This window comes from Zootoca vivipara, chromosome 15 (assembly GCF_963506605.1).
Source record: "Zootoca vivipara chromosome 15, rZooViv1.1, whole genome shotgun sequence".
NCBI classification, from domain to species: Eukaryota; Metazoa; Chordata; class Lepidosauria; order Squamata; family Lacertidae; genus Zootoca; species Zootoca vivipara.
This window is the reverse complement of record NC_083290.1, coordinates 18,209,042-18,232,844: the sequence shown is the minus strand read 5'-3', so window position 1 is coordinate 18,232,844 and position 23,803 is coordinate 18,209,042.

Genomic DNA, 23,803 nt, shown 5'->3' with positions numbered 1-23,803 from the left:
CAGGAGGGGGTCCTTAGGTATCTAGCCACACCAGCCACCTAGTTAGCAAGTGCACGCAACAGGTAGGCAGGAGACGGTATCGTCTGTTGAGTGAGTCTTAGACTCAGGAGTTTAAGGTATAGAGTGTCCCGGATTGGAGGGTCTTCTACCCGCACTGCAGTATAAATAGGCCAGAGAGTTAAACATGGGCGCCCAATCTTCTAAGGAATTCCTACCCCAAACTCCCAACCGGAGCAAAGCACAGTGGAAGCTTGGCTCTGGTAGGGACTTTGAGGGAGAAACCCCTTTACAATTTGTCCTCCAAAGTTGGAGTGATATCCCTGGAGCGGACAAGCTAGACAGAAATCGCTTGCAAAAACTTTGCAAAAAACACTGGGTCCGCTTTACCATGGACCACCCAGATGAGGGGAAATGGCTACCAGGAGGTTCCTTTAACATACAGAGAATCTCCACTTTAAAATTGACCCTGGAAGACCAGTACCCCCTTCAGAATGTTTGCATGTTACATGTTGTCTGTGTTGTCTGTTACGTGTATGTGCGTCTGTTCCTTGTGTCTGCTATAGATAGTGTGTAAAGGTTTGTTTTAAAGAGGCTGTAGAAGGCCATTTTTTCCTTTCCAAAAGTAAAAAGAGGGGGCAGGATGAAGGAAAATAAATGCTTGCTCAATGCCTTGAAAATATTTTAAACTTGAAAATGTTCATAAACTCCAGCTATAAGTGGATAAGAGATGTACTCAAGGTTTAGAATGTTATGGGGTGTGTTTAAATTGGCTACAACATCCATAGACTGCCTTCTTAAGTGTGCATAGTTAAAACTGCCAACTTCTTTAAATTTCTAGTATAGAAACAATGTTGAACCGATCAATCTTAAACATTATAAATATGAGAATGAGGTGTGCAAATGTTTGTTATTGAGAGAGGCTCCAAAGGGGAGTCTTTCTCCAAGTGACTAGATGAAATATTGACTAAAGGAAAATTGAACAGCTATTCCAATAAAGGTGATTTGTTTGTCAAAAGTAGAGCTTCCATAGCCAGGAATTGTCTATCTGAGTCTAGTTTTAACTTCAATTGTGTTGGACAGAAGGGTTATTGTTGGGCTCCTAATATCAGTCTCTTAAGGAAAAAACTCATCTGCTAAAGGGTTCTGTATAAAGTTGGTATTTTCATTCAAATCTTGTGAATCCTGTATCTTAGAGGGTTAGACTAAATGACCTCAGGGTCCCTTCTAACTCCCATTTTAGAGCTATGTGAAAGGCAATGTGTCTGATGTGGTGATGGGTTGAAATTCAGCCCAGCTCTGCTTTCTGGCAAGGAAGGATTATTGGTTTTCAGAGTTGGAACAAGAGTGTAATTGTTGTTTTTATGGAGTGATTATATAAGTTTTTATCACTTTCTCTATTAAGGTTTAAAGTCTAAGCACATATGAAAGTCTTCAACATTTCCCAATCTGTTTGTGAACTCACAATATTTAAGGTCTGTGTCACAAGGGAGCCATGTGCTCTGTATGTAATGTTTCACCATGTGACTATGGAATATGGTGTTCCTTCTAGGGAAATGTTATTAAAAGTAGAGGCTCCATAGCCAGCAAATGTCTATCCGAGTCACTTTAACCTTGATTCAAATGGACAGAATGGTTTTAGTAAGGAAGTAAATTCCCTCTAAAACTGTTTATCCAATCTTAAGGTTTGCTAAAGGCTTCTATATAACGTTGGTACTTTTAATCTTCCCCTTCCTTATTTTTCCCTTAGTACACACGTGTGCTTCCGTGATAGGGCATAGCCTGTGTTTCCTTCCCAGTCAGGCGTCTGTACTCAAATGTATGTGTATCCTAAGGGCAGTGATAGTGTTGAGATCCCCATATTTCAGAAGGGGTGGACTAGATTACTCAAGATCCCTTCCAACCCTTTCCAAACTTGCAAAAAGGAGGGAGAGAAAATGTGTTTGTAAGCACTGAAAAGTGAGTTTAAACCCTGGTGGTATAGTGAAATGGCCTGAATTCAGTCAAGCATTACTCTTTGGTGGAGAAGGATGGAAAGATAGATTTTTAAAGTTTGGCATGAAGAGTTTGAGGTGCCATTCAGAAAGAGGTAGAGATGGTATATCATGCATTGAAAATGAATGTCTGGTGTTATTTTTTCCACCATATTGTCAGCTATTTTTTTTTAACTGCAAAACTCCAGCCAACAGTTCAAGCACATACAAATTCATAATCAAGCAGAATGAGCCTTGACCATCCCTGTAAATAAAGGGCCAGAAAATTTTGTCTGGAATTGGTAAGGCTGAAAATCAATGAGAATGCAAAGGATTTTATGAATTCTGGCTCTATGGCCATATTACCCATAGATAAAGGGGCAGAGAATTTAGTCTGCCATGGCTGTAATAAATTAATTAAAAACAAACAAACGAAAACATTTGCAATTACGAATTCACCCCGAACCCTGTAGATAAAGGGGGCAAATCAAGATTTATTTTGCCTGGGGTATGAGGTGTTTATTTGGTGACTTCATTAGGACTTTAATCTGACCCAACTTTTATTGCAGCTTCCAAGTTAGTTTAATATTTTTAAGCCTGCTTCTTAAGCAGCAAGAAACAAGAAACAATGTATCAAATTGTATTAAGACTCCAAACTAGGAAAACGAATTTAAACTGGCTCTGGAAAAAAAACAAAAACAAAAAACACTGCTATGTTTCTATCTTTTGTTTGAAACCTAACCCTACTTTAAAATCTACTCTTTCCCCTTCCCTTCCTTTATTCAGATGGTAATTTGGTCAAGAGGTGCAGCACTTTAAAAAATGGTATAATAGACTGCCGAATCATGAACTCTGTACATGCACAGAGGCTATGTCAGCTTGAAGAGGAAAATAGAGGAGAAAAAAGGAGGTTTTAACTAAGGGGCGAAAAAGTTATAATCTGCTCATGAAATATTCTAATTACTTAATGTAAAGCTCTGAACCACTGAGGGAAAACAACCTCATGTGTGTTACTGGTCCATCAAGGTTAAGTGGTTGCCAAGTTCCAAAAATCTAACATGCTAGATTCTTTCCACAGGTATAAATAACAGAGTACTCCTACTATATGTCTGTCTCTTGAGTACTTTATAAATTAATTAAGAGGTTCAAGGTTATGCTTTGCACATGAAACTTAAATTTTAATTTCCTTATGTAAAAATAAATAGATAAAGAACCATTGAACCATCAACTGTTTAGAAGCTGCCAATTCCAGTTCAACATGCAAAACTTTTCACAGTTCTCCCACTGTATACCTATACATTTTAGGAACATTTCCTGACTGATTTTCACATGAAATAATTTTCCCTTTCCAGCAGGATGCTGAGATTCAGGGTGCAGAAATTCTTTCAGGACCTTAATGCAAAATTATCTCCCAATGGGGGGGGGGGGACACGCCACCTAAACAAGCCCCCTCCACACTTGGAAATTCATAGAAAATTGCTGTCTACCAGTTGACAGACTATGCAAACAAAAGGCTCCATTTCTTTCCTAGCAGGTACTCAGGATGGATACTTATCTCTCATTTGCATTTCACCCCGAAGCATTACCCTATGTTAATATAACCCTCCCTTTTCTAATGTAGCAATGATTGAGTGTTTTGCCAATTCTTTTCTTCCACAGCAAAAAAAAAAAAGTGAGGAGTGAGGAGATACAAACAGTAATTTCATTTCTCTTTGGCGCTTCTCTTTAGCTTATAAATAATCTGCTTCCATTTATTATATCAGTTTTTCCATTATGTCTATGAAATTATTCTAACAATAACCAGGTAAAAATTGTTGTGTGAGTGGTAATCTAAATTTTATTATTTTATTTTTGTATCTTTTTTGGTATTTCTACTTTTTCTTTCTGTACATACAAATGTAGCATCTAAGTCATTCTTTCCTGTAAATAATAATAATATTAATCCCTTTCAAACAAGATACGTGAACCTCAAAGAGAATTCAGAACCACATAAGGAAAATGTTAATAACTTATCGATTGGGTCCTAATTAACAAAATTTTTGTCCTTTGTTTCCTCCACAGCCAAACTAGGTGAAGTAAATTAAACAGACTGAGTAGACAATAACAGCAGTAATTAAATAACTATGATCTTATATTCTTTGCAGCTTCCCAAGAAGAAATTTCTAGAATATTCTCCCCTTTCTTGACTATTGATCATTATTATACTATTGATCATTATTATTTTTTAACTAATTATATCTTCAGGCCCCAACCCCCTGCAGGCCTATTTTCAAAAGGATGTTTTACAGGAAACCAAATTGACATTTTATCTCTTTGATCACAACCTAAGAAGGAGGACCTAGAAAGCTATAACGTTTCAGCAAGGTTAGAAGTGCTGTTATAGAAGTACTGTTAGCTTCCTCCCAGTGACTCGAAGGCAGACAAGAAAACCCCCTTGTTGGAGATACATGCAAAAGCAGCAAGAATTATCTCAAGTTCACCTGATTGCCTCAAGATATACAAGTGGCGTATAATTAATAATTTGAAGGTTTTGTGCATTATGTGTTATATAGGAATACTGAAATGTGTCAAATGACTTTGGGACAAAGGGGGAAAGTGAATTGCAAGGACATTCTCTCTCCTTGACCTCAAGACTCTGTGCCCTAGGATTTAAAAGCAGCCGGAATTGTCTCAAGATCATGATGGCCTCAAGACATACAACTGATATATGATTATGTTTTATGTTGTGTGATATTCGACAGAAACATTGAACTATGTCTGACAGTATGTTATTTCCACAAGGAGGGGGGGGGGGTGAACCAATTTTGTGTTTAATTGTTTTTTAATGTTTAATGTATAGTGTCCCAATGTTTTTTTTTGTATTATTGCCATGCATTGTATGCCTTTTAAAGGATCAGGATATTGCATAGTTCAGTATTTAGATTAGATCAAATTATGACCACATTTTCTTGTCCCACCTGGCACTCTGCAGTGTGCCAGCCTTCTTACACAATTTTAGATTGTTTTAAATCATTTTACCAAGAATAAGCCCCAAGATCCATGAAACACCAGATAAATGAAGGTATTTATGTCTTGATTTAACAGGAATGATCCCTTTTAGAGTTAAATTTGACTAATTTGGACATGTTTTATGGGGCTGTATAAATTTTAATTTGGCTTCAGTTCTAATTGGGCAAGTGTATCCAAGGTGCAAGTAGCTTTCTTCCTTTAAGAGCAACTGGGCAACTCCCTACAGTGCAAGGCCAGAGCCTATAATAATAAAGGCCCATAGGAAGCCCAAGGCAAAGGCATCTCTCTCATGACATGTCCAAACCTGTGGCAGCTATGGTGAGTGCCAGGCGACATGGTCAATATGAAAGCCCTAAGGGGATTCACCAGGGATTGTTGCTGCTGTGCCACAATGGAGGTGTGCAACCAGAGGAGAGCTAGCTTTTGACACCTGAGATACACACAAAAAAGACAGAAACAAAGCAGAATGTATTTTTCAGTCTTTGCTTAACCTTCCTCATAACTCTAAAGCATAAACCACTACCGAGAAAATGCTTATCACAAAGTGCTAGAATGTCACAAGTAATTTTAGTAACAAACTGCACTTTCCAGTCAATATTGGTGGACCATCCTGTTAAGTGTAATACATAGACCATTTTTGAGAAATGCTTCTCCCAAAGTACTAAAACAACACATCTGGTTATTCTTTTGTGGGGCAACAATTTTTAAGAAAAATTATAGCCCCAAATGGGGGATATTGTTATAAGAATTTTAAGGTCATATATATATATAATAATTGTTCATAAAACATGTACATGAATGTACAGAAACATGTCTGAAGCAGCACAGGAAGATAGGCCCGACTGACACCATTTTGACTCTCTCAGACCTGGCATTCCTCTGCAAGGAAGAAGGGGGGGGAACCTTCTCATTGTCTCAGGAATTAAAATGATAACCCTGGCATCCTGATACCTGAGTGCCAGACAAAAGGGTGTGATTAACTTGGCTGGGAAACAGGGAAATGTAAATATCTCTCAATTTTGTTGATTAGGTTTTGGGGGCAGGGGGCAGGGTCCAGACTGCTCAGATTACTGCCACCAGACCTCCCCGTTCATGATGTGCCTATGATGAATCTAGGGAGGGGGGGTCTTGGGCTACACCCCTTCTGTGACATATGGATGATGCTTCTGGGGGGTGGGCTGAAACCAATTTCAAATCTCTTTTTAAGGACAAGACATCTTTGTTTGGGGTTCCTTCCTTGTTCTCCTGTGTGAGAGGAAGGACCCTGTTGCAACAGCGAAAATAAAGGCTTTGCTTCTCAAACTTCTCTGGTTGGCCTCTGTTATATTCTCCAACCGATGGAGAACCCAATAAGGGAATAAAGGCAGATTTTTGCCTATATCAACGTCAATAAATCACAATGGTCATAGCCCACAGGCTTTTGTGCTCTGGTGCTCAGGGTAGGAGTGCCATTTCTTACGTAGTCCAAATGGCATCACCCTCCTGCAGGAGAAGAGGTATCAGCAGGCACTGGGGAAACTGTGGTTTGCAGAAGCGCAGCTCATAGCAACCATGGCGCATGCTTTCAGTTTCGTGGGCCCAACTCCATGGAACTCCCTGCCACAAGAGGTTAGGCAGACACCATCTTTACTGAGTTTCAGATGCCTAGTTAGAACTTTTTATTTCAGAAGAGCACTCTGGCTTCCAGCAACTGGTATTTCAAAGCATTATTGCCTTTGACCACTGAGGCAGAGCACAGCCATCCTGGCTAATAGCCATTCATAGCCTCCCCCTGCCTGAATTTTAAAGCCATCTAGGTTGTTGGCCCAAAGCCACAGCTTTGGATTCAAGCAGAGATCCACCATTTCTCTACCTCTCTGGCTTTTCTGCTTGCTACCTTGCTTCTCGGTCACATAACTGCTAACTCTCAACACTGCCTTTATTCATTCTCACTGTCTGTGAGCTGAGAGATTTGCATCTCTCACAAAGCTCCTTCTTTTGGTCTGCTTATGCCTCACCAAGAAGCTAGCCTGGCTTGATTAGCTTTTAATACCTGCTGAATCCAAGTCTGGCACCCAGCTTAAATCGCCACATTTACTGGATCCAGGGATTAGAGAGGTCTTGCACCCACAAACTCAAAACAATATAGATGCAGAGGCAAACATCAGGCACATTTGGCAGTTTTCCAGAGACCATTTGTCAACCCACAAACCTGCAATTTCGTACCCTGAATTTTTTGCTTTGAGCTTTTATTTTATTTTTGTTTCAACTGCAGTTATTATAAGCATAATTGCAACACCGTCTTTCACTCTGCTTCTCTCTGCAATTTAAGCCTAACTGTATATATCTGCATGCTTGCCAGGTGGATAACTACTTCCACAGCAAGGTCTGCATGTTTTCCATCTGCTCAGCTCCACTCAAGGGACTGGGGAGGCTTTAACCCTTCCTGAAAGAACCTTGTTCCTCCCCGTGCATAAATTTGCTTGCCCGCCCTGAAATGGCACTTCCTCTGCGTTCATGCACCCAAAACGCTAAGCCAATTTACGCACATGAAAGCTCTCTAACACATAGCATCAACATAATTTGGCAAAGTATGAGGGCTGTGCTGAAGGAAAATTGCCATGGTTTTGAAGTGCATAGGGAGTCTACATACAACACATTTCCCAACAGGAAAAAAATAACCCTGTTGTGCAAGGAGGACGGCACACTTCCTTTCCAATGTGGCAATTAATTTGGCGGACCAGTACCAGAGCCAGGCTTTGAAGAACCCATTTAATGTCTTCAGTATATATCACCAACCAGTGAGCTGCAGAGTCAAAAGCCCAGCCAATGATAGTCCTAATCAGAGTAGACCTATTCAAGTTGATGAGCATGAATAATTGCAGCTTGTTTGTGGAATGCTCTCCCCAGGGAAGCTTCCCCAAGCACCTTTATTGCATTTCTTTGGGTGCCAGGAATACATTCCTTTTCAACTAGGCATTTGGCTGTTAATATATGGCATTTTAAAGTGGGTCTAACAACCACACCACAACCACAACGACAACCACAACCACAATCACAACAAACCGTGTTATGAGAGAGGGAGAAAAACTTCTTTAGCCACTTTCTCCAAATCACGCGTAATTTTATAAACTTCTATCATTCCATGCTGCAACATTCTATTGCAAGTCCCACTAGTTTCCTCCAAGGAGCTCAAGGTGGCATGCAATGGTCTCCCTCCTAGAGAGGGAGAGGGAGACAGACTGGTCTAGTGGGCTTCACGGCTGAGTAGGGTTTGAAGAGGGCTGGATTAAGACACACTGAGGTCCCAAACTATGCCAATCTAAAGATCCCCCATAGCAGCATCAAAAAAGGGAATGGACAATGAAAATAGAAATAATAAAGTAAATATTTCTTCCACATCAGAATAACAATGTCTGATTTAGCCTCTGTAACATTATTTTCCAACTGGACTACTGCAGGGCACTCTGCTTGGGGAAACCCTTGAAAGTTGTTTCCTGTTTCCTTTCCCGAGTTATGCAAAACTTCAAATTCAGTCATTCATTTTGTATTTAGAGGCTCCAAGCTGAAGCTTCCCGAGTTTGTGCATAAATCTGCTGGTGGTTTTGAACCTGGGTCCAGTTCCGGCACTTCTCAGGTGGGTGCCATTGCCATTATAAGACAACAAGGGAGGTGTTCATGGTTTGTTCCAGCACCTCTTTATCTAAAAAACAACAACCCACCGCCTCAGTCCCCCCCTATGCATTCCCCTACTTTTCTCTACCAGATTCTGTTTCAGAAATACTTGCTCCGTAAGGACGTATGTACATAATGAAAAACGTCCCTTTCAGGAGGTCACAGTGTGGTACTTACTGGTGCGGCGGATGTTTCTTTTGCTTAGGCCCCCGGCAGATCCTGCCAAATTGATCCTGCCAAATTCAGGCTCTCAAGTGTGAACTGTGGCAAGCAGGTCTGTGTAGGAGTAAATCACAGCAGGCAAGGGGGGGGGGGCAGGGGAAGGAAGATGCTGCCCTGCTGAGCTCTCCACCCTATACATCAGGCATCCCCAAACTACGGCCTAGGGGCCGGATATGGCCCGAAAGCCTCATTTACCCAGCCCACGGCAACCCCCACCACACGCTGCCGCCGCCTGCTCTTACCAGCGCAGCGCGGTTGCCCACTTCTGGGTCGTAGGAGCACCGGAAATAGCTTGCGCCCATGCGCAAGCGTCATTTCCGGTGCACTTCTAGGTCAGAGGAGGCCCGTGCGCATGTGCACAAGCTATTTCCAGTGCTCCTGCGACCCAGAAGTGCGGCAGAAATAGTGTGTGCGCACTCGTATGGGTGTGCGCTCCCCCGCCCTCCAGCCTGCCGCATGATCGGCTGCAGGCACCGGCCCACAGCACAGTAAGTTTGGTGACCCCTGCTATACATCATTTAAACCAGTTGGCACACATTTGTAATTGGATATGCCTTCTGGAAGCCAAGTGGTCAACTTCTCAGGAGACCACAGGCACACAGTCACCCCAGCATTTTTGTTGTTGTTCAATGGCTTCCTCTAACATTTTACACACTGTACAACACGTCATAGCAGCACCCAATTCCTGGAAAACAGGCATGGCTCCAATAAAGTTCTCACCTGTCCTTCCTCCTGCAATTTCCATCCCTTCTCTGAGCTGCATCAAGCGGCTGTTTTCCTTCTCCCAGATGGGAATGTGTCCCGTGTGTGTTTCTGAGTGATTTTTCAGAATAGTGGAATAACAGGAAGAGCAGCAGCAGCAATAATCATCATGCTGTATTTGCCATCCTCTCCTGGCAGTTACCAATAGGAACAGGGATTCCCTCCCTAGCCACCCCACAGTGGTGGTTGTGATGGGGTCCCTCAATCCCAATTAACAACCCCCATTGCTGGAAGTTCCTGCCCCCACTTGGCAAATGGCTGCCTGCATTCGCTTCAGTGCCATCAGATGATGCAGGTAATAAACCCAGGAGCCCCAATTAATTGCTCTGATTCAAACAACTGCCTGGTTTCCCAACCACAGGGAAATAGCCTGCATTGCTAATGGCATTTTCCTCCTGCAGAGAAGGATGTGGTAGAGGTAGTTGTGTGCACGCGTGCATTTAATTAAAGTTTTGTCAGCAGCAGATTGAGGGGTTCTGTTGTTCGTTGGCAATGACCATTATTAATCTGCATGAAAATCCAGAGGGAGGCAGGGGACCTGTGTGTGGGCAGGGCTGGTTCTGAATCACATTATCCCGTCTTGCAAAACATCTTGCATTGAAGTGGAGGAACCAGTAGGAAGGTAAGAGTTTGGTAGGAAGGTTAGGAGGAAGAGGAAAAACCTGCTAAGTGTCAGGAGCCAGAGTAAACTCTTTATTCGGAGAAACCCAAACAGCTCAGACCTAGTGATCACAGAAACTCTTCCCAGTAGGTCTTGTCCCAGTGAGCCGGTTGTGAGAATTGAAGGTCTCCACCTTCCCACCACTGTCTAAGGCTCCTCCCCTGGTTCCTTCCCTAACAGCCTAATGCTGTGTCACCTTGTCTCTCTTTGCTCTGCCCTCTTCATACCTCTCTTGTTCCTGGGAGACTAGGGGGAGGGGAGCTGGTCACTGCAAGAGGGGGAGACCCCTTGGCTTCTTCAGCAGCCTGACTCATCTCTGCCTCTTGTCCCCCCCCTTTTCTCCAGCTCCCGCTTCTGCCTCCAATTCTGGACTGCTCTCTTCCACAAACCTTAAAGAGAAACCAGCAGACCCTTTGCTTGGAAATTAAACCATTAAAGGTTTCCAGACTCAAAAGAGAGCAGGGCAACTAAAGGCACAGAAGTCCTGTCCTCTATTGAGTCTGGCAACCCTACTGACCACTCATTGCTGTCCCACTACCAATCCCCTGGCTCTGAGCCTTCTTCTACTTGGGGGTTCCCCAGCTGGTCCCTCCCACCCCTCCTCTGCATCCAAGCCAATATAGGACATTGGCTTGAATACTGCTAAGATGGAGGCACTGTGGGTCTGTAGCTCCCACATCCTAGAAATGGGTCAGTTGCCTACCCTGGATGGGGTTTCACGCACCCTGAAGGAGCAGGTTCGCAGTTTGCGGGTGCTTCTTGGTGCAGGTCGGTTGCTGGAGTCTCAGTTGCTAGAAGTGCCTTTTATCAGCTGCAGCTAATTCTACAGCTGTGGCCATTCCTGGACCGCGAAAACCTTGCCGCAGTACTAGTTCATACGTTGGTTACCTCAAGACTGGATTGCTGCAACGTGCTCTGTGGGGGGCTTCCCTCGCACTTGAGCTGCAGTTGGTGCAGAATGCTGCAGCGCCATTGCTGACACTAGAGCTCAGTGGTCTGCGCTATTTGTGCTGATTTGCTACTGGCCCAAGTTCAAGGCTGTTACCATTAGTATAAAAAGCCTTTAGCAACTTGGGAACTAGCTTAACCTACGAGATATGTTCATCCCACCTGTGCCCACTCAACCACTTGGATCAGTGGAACGACCACAGCTGCAGGTGCCACATAATCCTCTTTCCACATTTGTAAGAACTTGGTCATTCAGTGTGTCGGCAGCTACACTTTGGAACTCCCTGCCTCTTGATATCAGGCAGCTGCCTTCACGGTACTCTTTTTGGCACTAGCTAAAAGCGTTCTTGTATAAGTAAATTATTATTATTATTATTATTATTATTATTATTATTATTATTATTAAGCTGAGGTAATTTTGATCTATTTTTGCATTTTAACTTCTGTATGTTTTAAAGTCTGGCTGTAATTTGTTTCTTTATCATGTTATCCTTTTGTAAACCACTTTGAGAGTTCTCTTTAAAAAAACACAAACAAATGATCAAACTGTGTCTAAATGTTATGAAACAAACAAACAAACAAACAAACAAACAAACAAACAAATAAATAAATAAACAAACTCCCATCATCCCTCACCATTGGCCCTGCTGGCTGGGACTAATAGGAGTCCAACAGCACAGGTTCTCTGTCCCTGACTTAGTCCGTTATTTTGCATCCTGTTAGCTGCTTCTGGGAAGCTCAGAAGCAGGTGCGAACAATGGTGATGCAGCCATTTATTCCTGCACGCTTCCTTATTTATTGGAGTCATGGAGGGTATATGGGCTTGTGATCATGAAGAAATTGGACTCTGTTTCCCTTTTAAGAAAATTTGCAGATTGTTTTAACCAGGAAAATGGACGCAGAGACTCAAAAGTGCAGATTGATTAAATGAAATAAAGCCCCCATCTGCAAGGTATATTTAAAAGAGTCTCTTTTTACCACTTTACACAGTCATGACTCCCCCCAAAGAATCTACGCTAGAAAGTGCAGTTGAGAGTTGTTAGGAGACCTCTGTTCTCCCACCTAGAGCTGCAATTTACAGAGTACAGTGGTACCTCGGGTTAAGAACTTAATTCGTTCTGGAGGTCCGTCTTAACCTGAAACTGTTCTTAACCTTAACTTTAGCTAATGGGGCCTCCCACTGCCGCCGCACGATTTCTGTTCTCATCCTGAAGCAAAGTTCTTAACCCGAGGTACTATTTCTGGGTTAGCGGAGTCTGTAACCTGAAGCGTCTTTCCAGGGAACACCGAGAATTGTATCTCTGAGAGGGAAGGAGGGGCCTCCCATCGCCCATAACAAACTACAGTTCCCAGGATTCTTTGGTGGAAGCCATGCCTATTTAAAGCGGCATGGGTTATTATGGGTTGGAACTAAGACCCCACCCTTTGGTTTTGCAGTTCCTTCCATTTTCTTGTGTAGTAGTATGTTAGCCTGTTCCTCGATAAACAGCCTCTTGTTCTGGGCTTATGAAATTAGCAACCCTGCCTTATATTCAGTGGGGCTGGCCTGAAACATAGAAGCCCAATCAGACTGGGTTTCCCCCCCTTTCTTTCTTGGTTGGGAACCCTTCTCTGATGAGGCCTCTCCAACGGTAGATTGTGTTGGAGAGAACTGCTGCAGTCTTTTTCAGGGGAAAGATTGATGGTGTGGGAGGAGGAGGAACAGACCAGGAGGAAGACAGAGAGAGAGAGAGAGAGATGGACAGGTGTGTTCAGGTAAGATGAAGACCAAGTCTGAAGAAGTATCCTGTATTACGCCACAGTCTCTATGGCTGCACTCATCCCATACATTCAAAGCCCATGACTTTCCCCAAAGAATCCAAGGAACGGGTCATTTCTTGATGGTGCTGGGAATTGTAGCACTGTGAAAGGGGAAACTAGAGTTCCTAGGACTGCATCGAGGGGATGTCATGCGCTTTCAATGTATGGCGTGGTACAGTAATCTACAGTATGTCTTTACTGAGGCTCTGCTGCCCTCTTTTGGTCCTGTAATTTTTTATTTTTATTTTTTTGCACTCAGAGAACCTTTTGAGTCGTGTTCATCACATTAAAATAGCAATGCTTTTCAAAAACAGAAACTGGAGCATGGGAGAGGCAGAAGGTCGATGTGACAGATCTCTGGGTTTTATGATACAGTGGTACCTCTGGTTAAGAACTTAATTCGTCCCAGAGGTCTATTCTTAACCTGAAACTGTTCTTAACCTTATGTACCACTTTAGCTAATGGGGCCTCCCGCTGCCGCCACGCCGCCGCATGATTTCTGTTCTCATCCTGAAGTAAAGTTCTTAACCTGAGGTACTACTTCTGGGTTAGCGGAGTCTGCAACCCAAAGCGTTTGTAACCCGAGGTACCACTGTAAAAACAAAATTGCACACACATACCAAATTTGTACCAGTAACATCATCATCATCAACTTTATTGCACTAGCCAAAGGCCATGGCATTTCATTCACACAGGGAACAAAAAGAAAAGCAACAATAACCATAAAAAGCAAAAAAAATCAGGCACTGCAAATACAATAAACCGCGATCACGTCTCCTAAGAATTATTTGTTGCATACAATAGAATAGCAAGGGGTTCTCAGGTAGAATGTGACAGCTTAAATCTCTGAATCACCTTTGCAATTGACTGCTTCTTATCTAGTTCTTTTATCCTGATCTTCTTAGCTCTCAATGCATATTGCATATAGTGCTACTTTATAAGTTACGAAGTCATCAGTATCATTCAGCAGCCATTTCACCCTTTCCACCCTGTTCGAGTGTGTTCCATTTGTGAGCAGGGGTTTTATAAATTGCTCTTTTGGTTCTATATATAGCGGGCATAGCAATAAATAATGGTTCAGGTCCTCTACACAAGGTTGCCCACGCAGACAAAGTCTCTCCTTGTACTGTACTTTGCCGTACCGACCATCCACCACCGCCGAGGGCATCGATTGGAATCATAATTCTGTAAAAGCGATTGTTAGTATGGCAAGTGGCAGCTTTGTCAAATAACTAGCTCGAATGTGCTCCGTTTTGATAAGTGGGAACCATGGTGAACTTTTGGTAGAGGCAATCGTGGTTAAATCCCTTTCTGCATTGGACCTGAAGAGACAATAACTTAAGGGCTTCTTATCCATCTTCATGATCACCTGAAGTTCTTGTAATTGATATTGGGTCAAGAGGCGTTTGTAGTACTAGTAACATGAAGGAAGCTGGTGCAGGTGAATGGCTTAAGTATCGTCAGGAGCAGATTTTGTGTGTAGAAGGACTCAGTTTCACTAAGAATCTGACGTTATCCAGTTCACTCAAAAATGGTGCCAAACAGTTGCAAATTCTCCCCTGAAATGTTTGGCGGTGGAAACAGAAGGGTTTTTTATCATACGCCAATAAATCAGCCCTCGATGCTTTAACCTGCAGAAAAACATTTTTTTGAAAAAATCCCTAACCTGTTCGGTCACAATTTCACTAAAAATCTGACATCTGATTAACTAAAAAATGCTGCCAAACGGTTAGAAATTCTCCCCTAAAAGGTTTGGCAGTGGAAACAGAAGGGTTTTTTATCATAGGCAAAAAAATCAGGCCTCGACATCTTGACCTGCGGAAAAACATTTTTTTAAAAAAAATCCCTGACCCCCGCGGGTCAGAATTTCACCAAAAATCTGAAGTTATCCAATTCACTCAAAAATGGTGCCAAACTGTTGCAAATCCTCCCCTGATATGTTTGGCGGTGGAAACAGAAGGGTTTTTTTTATCATAGGCAAGAAAATCAGGCCTCGACAACTTGACCTGCGGAAAAACATTTTTTTAAAAAAAATCCCTGACCCCCGTGGGTCAGAATTTCACCAAAAATCTGAAGTTATCCAATTCACTCAAAAATGGTGCCAAACTGTTGCAAAGACTCCCCTGATACGTTTGGCAGTGGATACAGAAGTGTTTTTATCAGATTTTCTTATCATTCCCCAAATATCAGGCCTCGACGACTTGACCTGCGGAAAAGCATTTTTTTGAAAAAATCCCTGACCCCCGCGGGTCAGAATTTCACCAAAAATCTGAAGTTTTCCAATTCACTCAAAAATGGTGCCAAACTGTTGCAAAGACTCCCCTGATACGTTTGGCAGTGGAAACAGTAGTGTTTTTCTCATAGGCAAAAAAATCAGGCATCGACGACTTGACCTGCGGAAAAACATTTGTTTGAACTGCTGCAAATCCTCCCTTAATACCTTGTTTCCCCCTTTTTAAGCCATAGTCATAAAATAACCCATGGCAAGATTTTTTAGATTTTTAAAATACTGTATAAGACATACCCTGAAAATAAGACATAGGTCTACCTGCAGGCGCCCAGCAGCGAAGGTGGGAACGGGGCCCGAGGACGCCTCTGGCCAAAAGTTTAAGGGGTGTGTGTGTCTGGAAGTTCCATTTGGCGAGGGGGGGGGAAGTTGGAGGGAGGGAGACGCCGCTGACCAGGCTCATTGCCTCTTTTTTCTTTTCACGTTGTTTGTTTCTGTAAAATGCCCGCAAGCCGGCTAAGCAGGAAAGAAAGGGGAGAGGACTCACACATTCTCTCTCTTCGACAAACCTTTTCCCTCTTTCTCCCCGCCCCCCAACCACCACCCTGGGAAACTTCCTCGATCTGGTGCTGGGCCCCGACGCGGCAGGCCGCTTCCTGATGATGATGATGATGATATTAATAATTTATTATTTATACCCTGCCCACTCTGGGCAGCTCCCAACAGAATATTAAAAACACAACAAAACATCAAACATTAAATACTTCCCTAAACAGGGCTGCCTTCAGTTGTGTTCTAAAAGTCAGATAGCTGTTTATTTCCTTGACGTCTGAAGGGAGGGCGTTCCACAGGGCAGCCGCAACTAAGGAGAAGACCCTCTGCCTGGTTTCCCGCAACCCCACTTCTCGCAGTGAGGGAACCGCCAGAAGGCCCTCGGCACTAGACCTCAACTTTACATCACTGCATCAGTCTAGAGCAGCCTTTCTCAATCTTGGGTCCCCAGATGTTGAAAGTAAGAACACGGTGTCAACCCTTTCCATTGTGCAGAGCGGAGCAGCCGCCTCTGTTGGCAGGTGCTGGTGTGTGTGTGTGTGTGCGCGCGCATGAGTGTGCTGTGGCAGCCACAACACACCCAGGCTCTTTCTTCTGAACCCCCTGAGCACTCTCTTCTTTTGAGGGGTGGGACTGTGTGTGCCACATAGCCACCCCTGTACTACCTGAGCTGGCCTGCTGCCCACAGCTAGGACAGAGGAGCTTGCCCCATTCTCAGCGCTGAAGTTACTTACCGAGTTAGTGAAATATGCCACCTATAAAGATGTTTAATTTGGACGTGCAGGAAAAAGTGTAGGTTGAGGCGGTGCATAACTTGTCATGAAGGGTAGAGATGGGCAACAGTTTTGAAGAGGCTTGAGAGATGATCCCAAGAAGTGCACATGCGTGCAGTACTCTCATCTCACTGCCTATCACTCCTAGTTAAATGAGGTTTGCTAAATTTTTGAAACGGTATCCAAAATCTTTAAGCAGTGGTGAAAGTGGGAAGAGTGTATGCTGGGATGGGAGACCTGTGGCCCTCCAGATGGCCTTAAGAAGAAAATATATTTCCAAGAGGGTGACTTCAGTATCTGCACAGAGCCTGCTCTTGGGCCACCTCGAGACTTCATGGCCTCCATAAGTCTCTCTCGGGCGGTCATCAGGCCAACACACCAGGCAGGGCACACTCTTGATCTGATCTTTGCCCCACTGTAACTACCGTGTTTCTCCAAAAATAAGACACCGTCTTATATTTATTTTTCCTCAAAAAACACACACGGTGGCTTATTTTCAGGGGATTATTTTCAGGGGATGCCTCTTCCTTGGCGCCCTCTAGAACTGCGCCTATCACTATGTCTTATTTTCGGGGCATGGCTTATATTGCGCAAATGCTTAGAAATCCTGCTACGGCTTATTTTATGGGTATGGCTTATTTTAGGAGAAACAGGGTATGTCAAGTTTTACAGCCTGTGCTTTCTGACTGATGTATGGAGAAGCACATGAACCTGACCTTTTAAGAGCTTGTAAGTAAACCAGATTTTAACTTACCAAACATGTGGCCTTTTAGGGAAAATGGGGAACTTTGGAAGGAACTTGAAAGGGCAGTTTAAAAGGTCTAATGGTCTGTATTTCCATGCTTTACTTTGCTGCATGTTTTGTGATTTTAAATCTCTGCTGGGGTTCTCTCACCAAAGAATACTTGCCACAAACCGAGATCTTGGCATCCAGGAATTCTCGTTTGATACTTTTTCCTTGCCGCCAACACCTTATGCTATATCATTCTGCTTAAAGATTGTTTCACTGCTTTTTAGTCCGTATTCAAGCCTGATAAGAGCACTGAAATTCTTTCCACTAGTGTTACTGTTGCTACCGACTCCAGAAGAACTCTTGCGTCTGGCAAAACATTTATGTATTTACTGTAAGCCAGAGCAATTAATTAGCAGCTGCTAGAGTTGTAATGAGTTACAAACTGAAATTCAAAGGCATCTCATTGACGAAATGGATGATGAGAATTTGGGATCTGCTGCTTGTGTGGAAACTTTGCAAACACTATTGCAATCGCTGAAGTTAGACTGGGAAACAAAAGCTTTGTTGAGTAATTGACCATTTCTGTTATGCTTTAGAGCAGTACAGCGTCGGGTGAGGTTCTGTCTTGTCATTTACTGGGAACACTGTGAAACAGAACATGTGAAACAGGGTTGTGATGAGATAGAGAGAGCAGGATATGAACCCAGAAAGCTGTTGTGACTTATTTGAAAGGTCAGAAAAAAATGACATAGTTCTAGTATTTATTTATGTACGAACCCTTCACCATAAGAGCAACATCATAACCATACAGATACAAAAAACATAAAACGATTCTTTTGATGCCACTCACAATAAAAGCAACAGCACCAAACCTTCATGCTCATTTCCCCTAAGAAATTTGCGAATATGCAATTGCTGGTATTGAGATTAACACTAGAGGGGGCTTTGAATTCACAAATGCCTTCAGAAACCCCCAAAGGAGCTGAAAGGAGCTACAGTATTCTTGTCCATTTTGGAGGCAAGGGAAGAGATCAAGGGCACCCTTCTGGAAAGCAACAGGGTGGGGGGTGGGGCAAAGTTACCTAATTAGCCCTCTTCGAAGCAATAGATGAAGCGAAACACGATTATCTTCCGAAATTTGCAGTTACCTTTGAATGTTACGATGCAGCACAGAAATGTACATATTGCTGTTGGAGAGTATCGGTCCTCTACCCATGCTCATCCTGTACATTTGTATATAAAATGCAACAGTATCCTGTGGCTTCTTTCCAAAGAAAATGAAACCTGGTCAAATGCTGTGCCTCGGGGAAGTCCCAACAGTAGGGAAAGAGGGAAGAATGTAACTCCCGTCTGTTGAATTGGGATAGCTCACTTGACAGAGCATGAGACTCTTAATCTCAGGGTTGTGGGTTCGAGCCCCACATTGGGCAAAAGATTCCCAATGGCCCTTGTGGTCCCCTTCAACTTTACAATTCTATGGTTTTGATTGCCCTTGGTTGTCGTGCTCAATTACAGCGGAACCTCGGTTTATGAACACCTCGGTTTACGAATTTTCGGTTTATGAACGCCGCGGACCTATCTGGAACAGATTAATTCACTTTCCATTACTTTCAATGTGAAAGTTCGCTTCAGTTTATGAACGCTTCAGTTTATGAACAGACTTCCGGAACCAATTACACCCATGCTTCGGGTTAAGTACGCTTCAGGTTGAGTACTCCGCAGACCCGCCTGGAACGGATTAATCCACTTTCCATTACTTTCAGTGGGAAAGTTCGCTTCAGTTTATGAACGCTTCAGTTTAAATACTCCGCGGACCGTCTGGAACAGATTAATCCACTTTCCATTACTTTCAATGGGAAAGTTCACTTCAGTTTATGAACGCTTGAGTTTATGAACAGACTTCCGGAACCAATTGTGTTCATAAACCGAGGTACCACTGTATTGATTTCAGGCTTCCTATATAGGTTATCTGTCTGTCTAATCCACGGGGGAACTGTGCTTGACAGCTGCTTGTCTACAACTCCCACCATCTCGGACTATTGGACATGCTGGGTGGAACTGATGGGAGTGGGAGTGGCTGGGGGGAGGGGGTGGCACTTTGGGACTGCAACTGTGAGGTTCGGGCAATGCACTGGCAGATTCAATCTAGTGCTCCCTTTGCCCCATCCCTGCCCATTCTCTTCCCTGGTACTTGGCGACAATGCTGCTGAGCCAAGGGGCCAGCTCCTTCCCTGCTGGCTGCCCTTGGATGGGAGGTGGATCCAGCAACGAGGGCCACAGGTTCCCCCAATTCCCCATCTGGGTTGGCATGAACCAACCAAAGATAAACACGGCATAGGTTTGGACATCATCGGGTCTGCCGATCAGTGTGGTCCAGTAGGCTTGAATAGGGCAAATCAATCTCATAGGTAAGATTTTTTAAAAAATTGTGTCTAAAGGCAGTTAACCTGAAAAAGCGGAAGAGGCATCCATCAGAAAGAGATGGCCTTTGCAGTAGCCAGCCTCTGATTGCCGAACCAGGTTCAAGGTCCTTGTATTAATTTAAAAAGCCCTGTACAACTGAGGTAAGGGATTGCCTGAACCCTTCTATTCCAGCTGGATCACTGAGATCATTTGCTGGGACGCTGTCAGTCATTCCCCAAGTTGTCAAGGCTCATTTGGCAAACAAAAAACAAAAAAAACACCAAGCCTTTATTGCCACTTGCCCAGTCCTATGGAACTCTCTGCCACTTGAGATTCAGCAGGTGCCTTCTAGGTGAACTTTTAAATGCCTGCCGAAAAACTTCTATTCCACCAGGCCTAAGCAGGCAATTAAGATTACACCCTTCCACCACGGTTAACTGATGTCTGTTTTTTTAAAAAAATACTTTGCATGGCGTTTTATTGTATGGTTCTCATGGCTGTAAATCGCTGTAAATTGTGAGACACAGCAGTATACAGATATTTTTAAAAAACAATAATAAATAAAACAATGAATACGCAGTTTCTGCTTGATTCAAGTTGGTCTGCCATAGTCAAAATAAATTAAAACATTTTTTTAAAAAAGATAGTTAAAAAGACTCTTCTTAAAAACATAAAAACTCCCTTCAAGTCTTTGAAAAAGTTATATGATCTAAGAAAGTCTTTAAAGGAATCCTTCCAGAAGAAATGAAAAATTAAAAAGTAGCACCTTATAGACCAACTGAGTAGTTTTAGGTATAAGCTTTTGTGTGTGCGCACACTTCTTCAGATAGTTCTTCAGATACCGGTAGTTTCTCCTTGCCAGCCGTGTCAATGCTCCACTGCATGTACTTGCACCAGATGGAAGTTCAACTTCCCAAGCAAGTCGGTAAACAAGTGTTGGAAATAATTGCGCAGTTGTCACCCCCGTCATTGAGCAGAGCTCTATTTTAAAACGCCAGTTTAGCCCCGAGGTTCGGGAGGGAGGGTAGGGCAGTTTCTGGCAAGGCCCAGCTGTCTGAGTGCAGCACAAACTGGGCTCTTCAAAGCACCAGGCCGGGTGTCTCAGCGCCAGACTGTCCTGGCTGGGAGAGCAGGGAGGCTGAGAAGAGCAGGCAGGCCTTGCTAATGGTGTTTTGACGTATCACTTCAAGCACAATCTGCGCCGCTCGGAAACAGCTGCTCAGAACCCGATGCTGGATGATGGAAGAGAGGAGGGTGAGACGGAGGTTGGAGGTGGAAATTAATGGGAGGTCTAACCTTTTCCATGTGTGTGTGTGTGTGTGTGTGTGTGTGTGTGTGTGTGTGTTATACAAAATTATGCAAAATACAGCATTACAGACCCTTCAAGTACTCTTGTTTTCCAGGGAGACAGTCCTGGATTTGCAGAAGCCATCCCAGTTTCTGATTTGATCCTGGGATGGTCTCCATTCCTTAGGACGTCTCTATTTTCATTGGAGGGTATGGAATAGGTTGCCCTTATTTTCATCAGAGAAATGTGGGAGGCAGGGGCGTCTTTAGCAAATGTGGTGCCGAGGTGCAAATATCTGCCCTGCACCCCCAAATTACCATGGGAGGAGAGCTATCCCCGCAGAGGCTTGGGAGGGAAGCTGTGTGCCCGCCAGCCTTATGGTTGGTAGGGCGCAGCTGCCGGGTGTGCAGGGAAAGGGGAGGCTGCCGGCAAAGCCACACATCTCCCCCACTCACTGGGGCGCCCCTGAGAGGCCGGCACCCTGGCGCGACGCACCACTAAGCCCTATGGGAAAGACGGCTCTGGTGGGAGGGTATGGCATTATCAGACAGGACCTGATGGCAATATACACAGTCCACGTACCAGTGGCAGACTTTGGGCTTTTAATATATCAGCTGCACCTTGTGTGATGCCAAAATTCAGCTCCTCTTCCCTCTCGTCTTTTGTTGCCTATTGATGCAGCATTTTCTGTGGCGCTCTCTCAGCTCGGCACCCACTGCAGGGGAACTGGTTGAGCTCCCCTAAATCTGCCTCTGCGTGTCCAATTATACATCAAATGCAGACATAAAACAAAACAAAAGTAAATAAACCACAGGTATGCGAATGCATGGAAGGTGGTGGTAACTGAAACTACGGATGGCGCAGACATCATGATTAAACATGGCAAGGCTACAAAACATAAACCCTATTATACCAAGGGAAAGTACCGTATTTTTTCACCTATAAGATGCCCCCATATATAAGACGCCCCCTATTTTTTTGGCAACAACCAATCGCCAGTCCACCATTGGCACTTACTGTGTCCCACTGATTTTTTACCTTATTTTTTTTGGGGGGGGGGGAACCTAGTCTTATACACAGAAAAATATGGTAATTAAAGTATTCAAAGGCCCCAAGTCACCCATCCAGTGGTACCTCAGTTTCCGAGCATCTCCGAAGCCAAATGTTTCGGTTTTCGAATGGCGAAAACCTGGAAGTAAATGCTTCTGTTTTTTAACGTGCCTTGGAAGTCGAACTGCTTCCGCTGTGCCCCCCCCAATTTTCTCCATTGGCTTTGCAGACCGCCCCTTTGCGCCTCGGTTGTCGAACGTTTCGGAAGTCAAACGGTCTTCTGGAATAGATTACATTTGACAACTGAGGTACCACTGTATTTGTTTGTAAACTGCAGGGGTTCCTCGGCCAGGTTACTCCTCGCTCAAAATGAAAGGAAGCCAGACCAAACAGGTGAAATCATCCATTTTTTTCATGATTGCTTTTCCCTTGGCTGCTAAGTGGGGCACAAGGAAACCAGCTGCTCTGGGACCTCTGCTCTTCCTCAGGAAAGGAGGCTTGGGACGAACAATCTAAGAGTAGAGGAAGGGGGGAACCTCTCAGAGCCAAACCAGAAGTTACCTGGGAAAGTATCCCAGCTGGTTTATTTTTGAACAGAAAAGCAGCCTCGGCAGGTGAGTTCACGAGCAGCACTGAGGATGGGGACACGTCAAGATTTCCCTTCTTGCCATTTTCCCACTCTGCATTGCCCCCCAGCAACCCCCCCTGCCACGTTTTCACCTACAGGGAACAATGTTTACTGTTCAAAGCAGAATGGCCAATGGGTCGGTTGTGACTGGGTGGAGCAGGTGAGTTGTTGGACGTAAGGTACAGATGGGGCCCACCTAGTCACCTTAAACTTACAAGTAAGGCTCTTTTGCTGCACACTACTCCTTCCAACCTAGCAGCTCAAAAGCACCTCAAAGTGCAAGTAGATAAATACGTGGGAAGCTAAACGGTGTTTCCGTGCGCTGCTCTGGTTCGCCAGAAGCGGCTTTGTCATGCTGGCCACATGACCTGGAAGCTGTACACCGGCTCCCTCGGGCAATAATGCGAGATGAGCGCCGCAACTCTAGAGTCGGTCACGACTGGACCTAATGGTCAGGGGTCCCTTTACCTTTACCTTACTACTGCAAAAGCAGGGAGGGGGCATAGTGTTAAAAGAGGTATTAGATCAGGATCAGCACCCCCGTAAGTCATCCTAGGCTGCAGTCCTAGGCAGGGCCGTCTTAACCCCATCCAGCGCCCTGCCCCCCCGCTCCCCCAGCTGGAAAGCCGGAGCCACACACTGTCTTGGGGGCGCATGCGCGCATGTGCACGCTTCATTTTAGCAACTGCGCCTCACGCACCTCCAAGGCGCCGCTCCCCCCCGACGATGCACCATCGTGCCTTCTGCTTCTTGCCCGCCGCAAGTAGGACCAGCAAGGGCAATGCTGGACTCACACTCCGCCGGGCAAGGCCAGGCGCAGAGGGCCGCTGGAGGGGTTGGCCTGACAGGTGGGGAAGCTGCCAGCTGTGGTCCACCTCTGCCTCCTCGGCCAAAGCGGCTGCTGCAGGCGCAGCAGCGTGGTGCCCCCTGGCGGTGCGGTGCCCTAGTGCATTGCTCCACTCAGCTAGGCTACATTCACACCATACCTTTAAAGCACTGTGACACATACCTCTCAACTGTCCCATTTTAAGTGGGACATCCCGGAATTATAGAGGCCATCCTGAATCCCAGGCTGTCCTGTGTTGGTTCCTGGCCCCGAAAGACATGTGTCTTAATTTTCCTG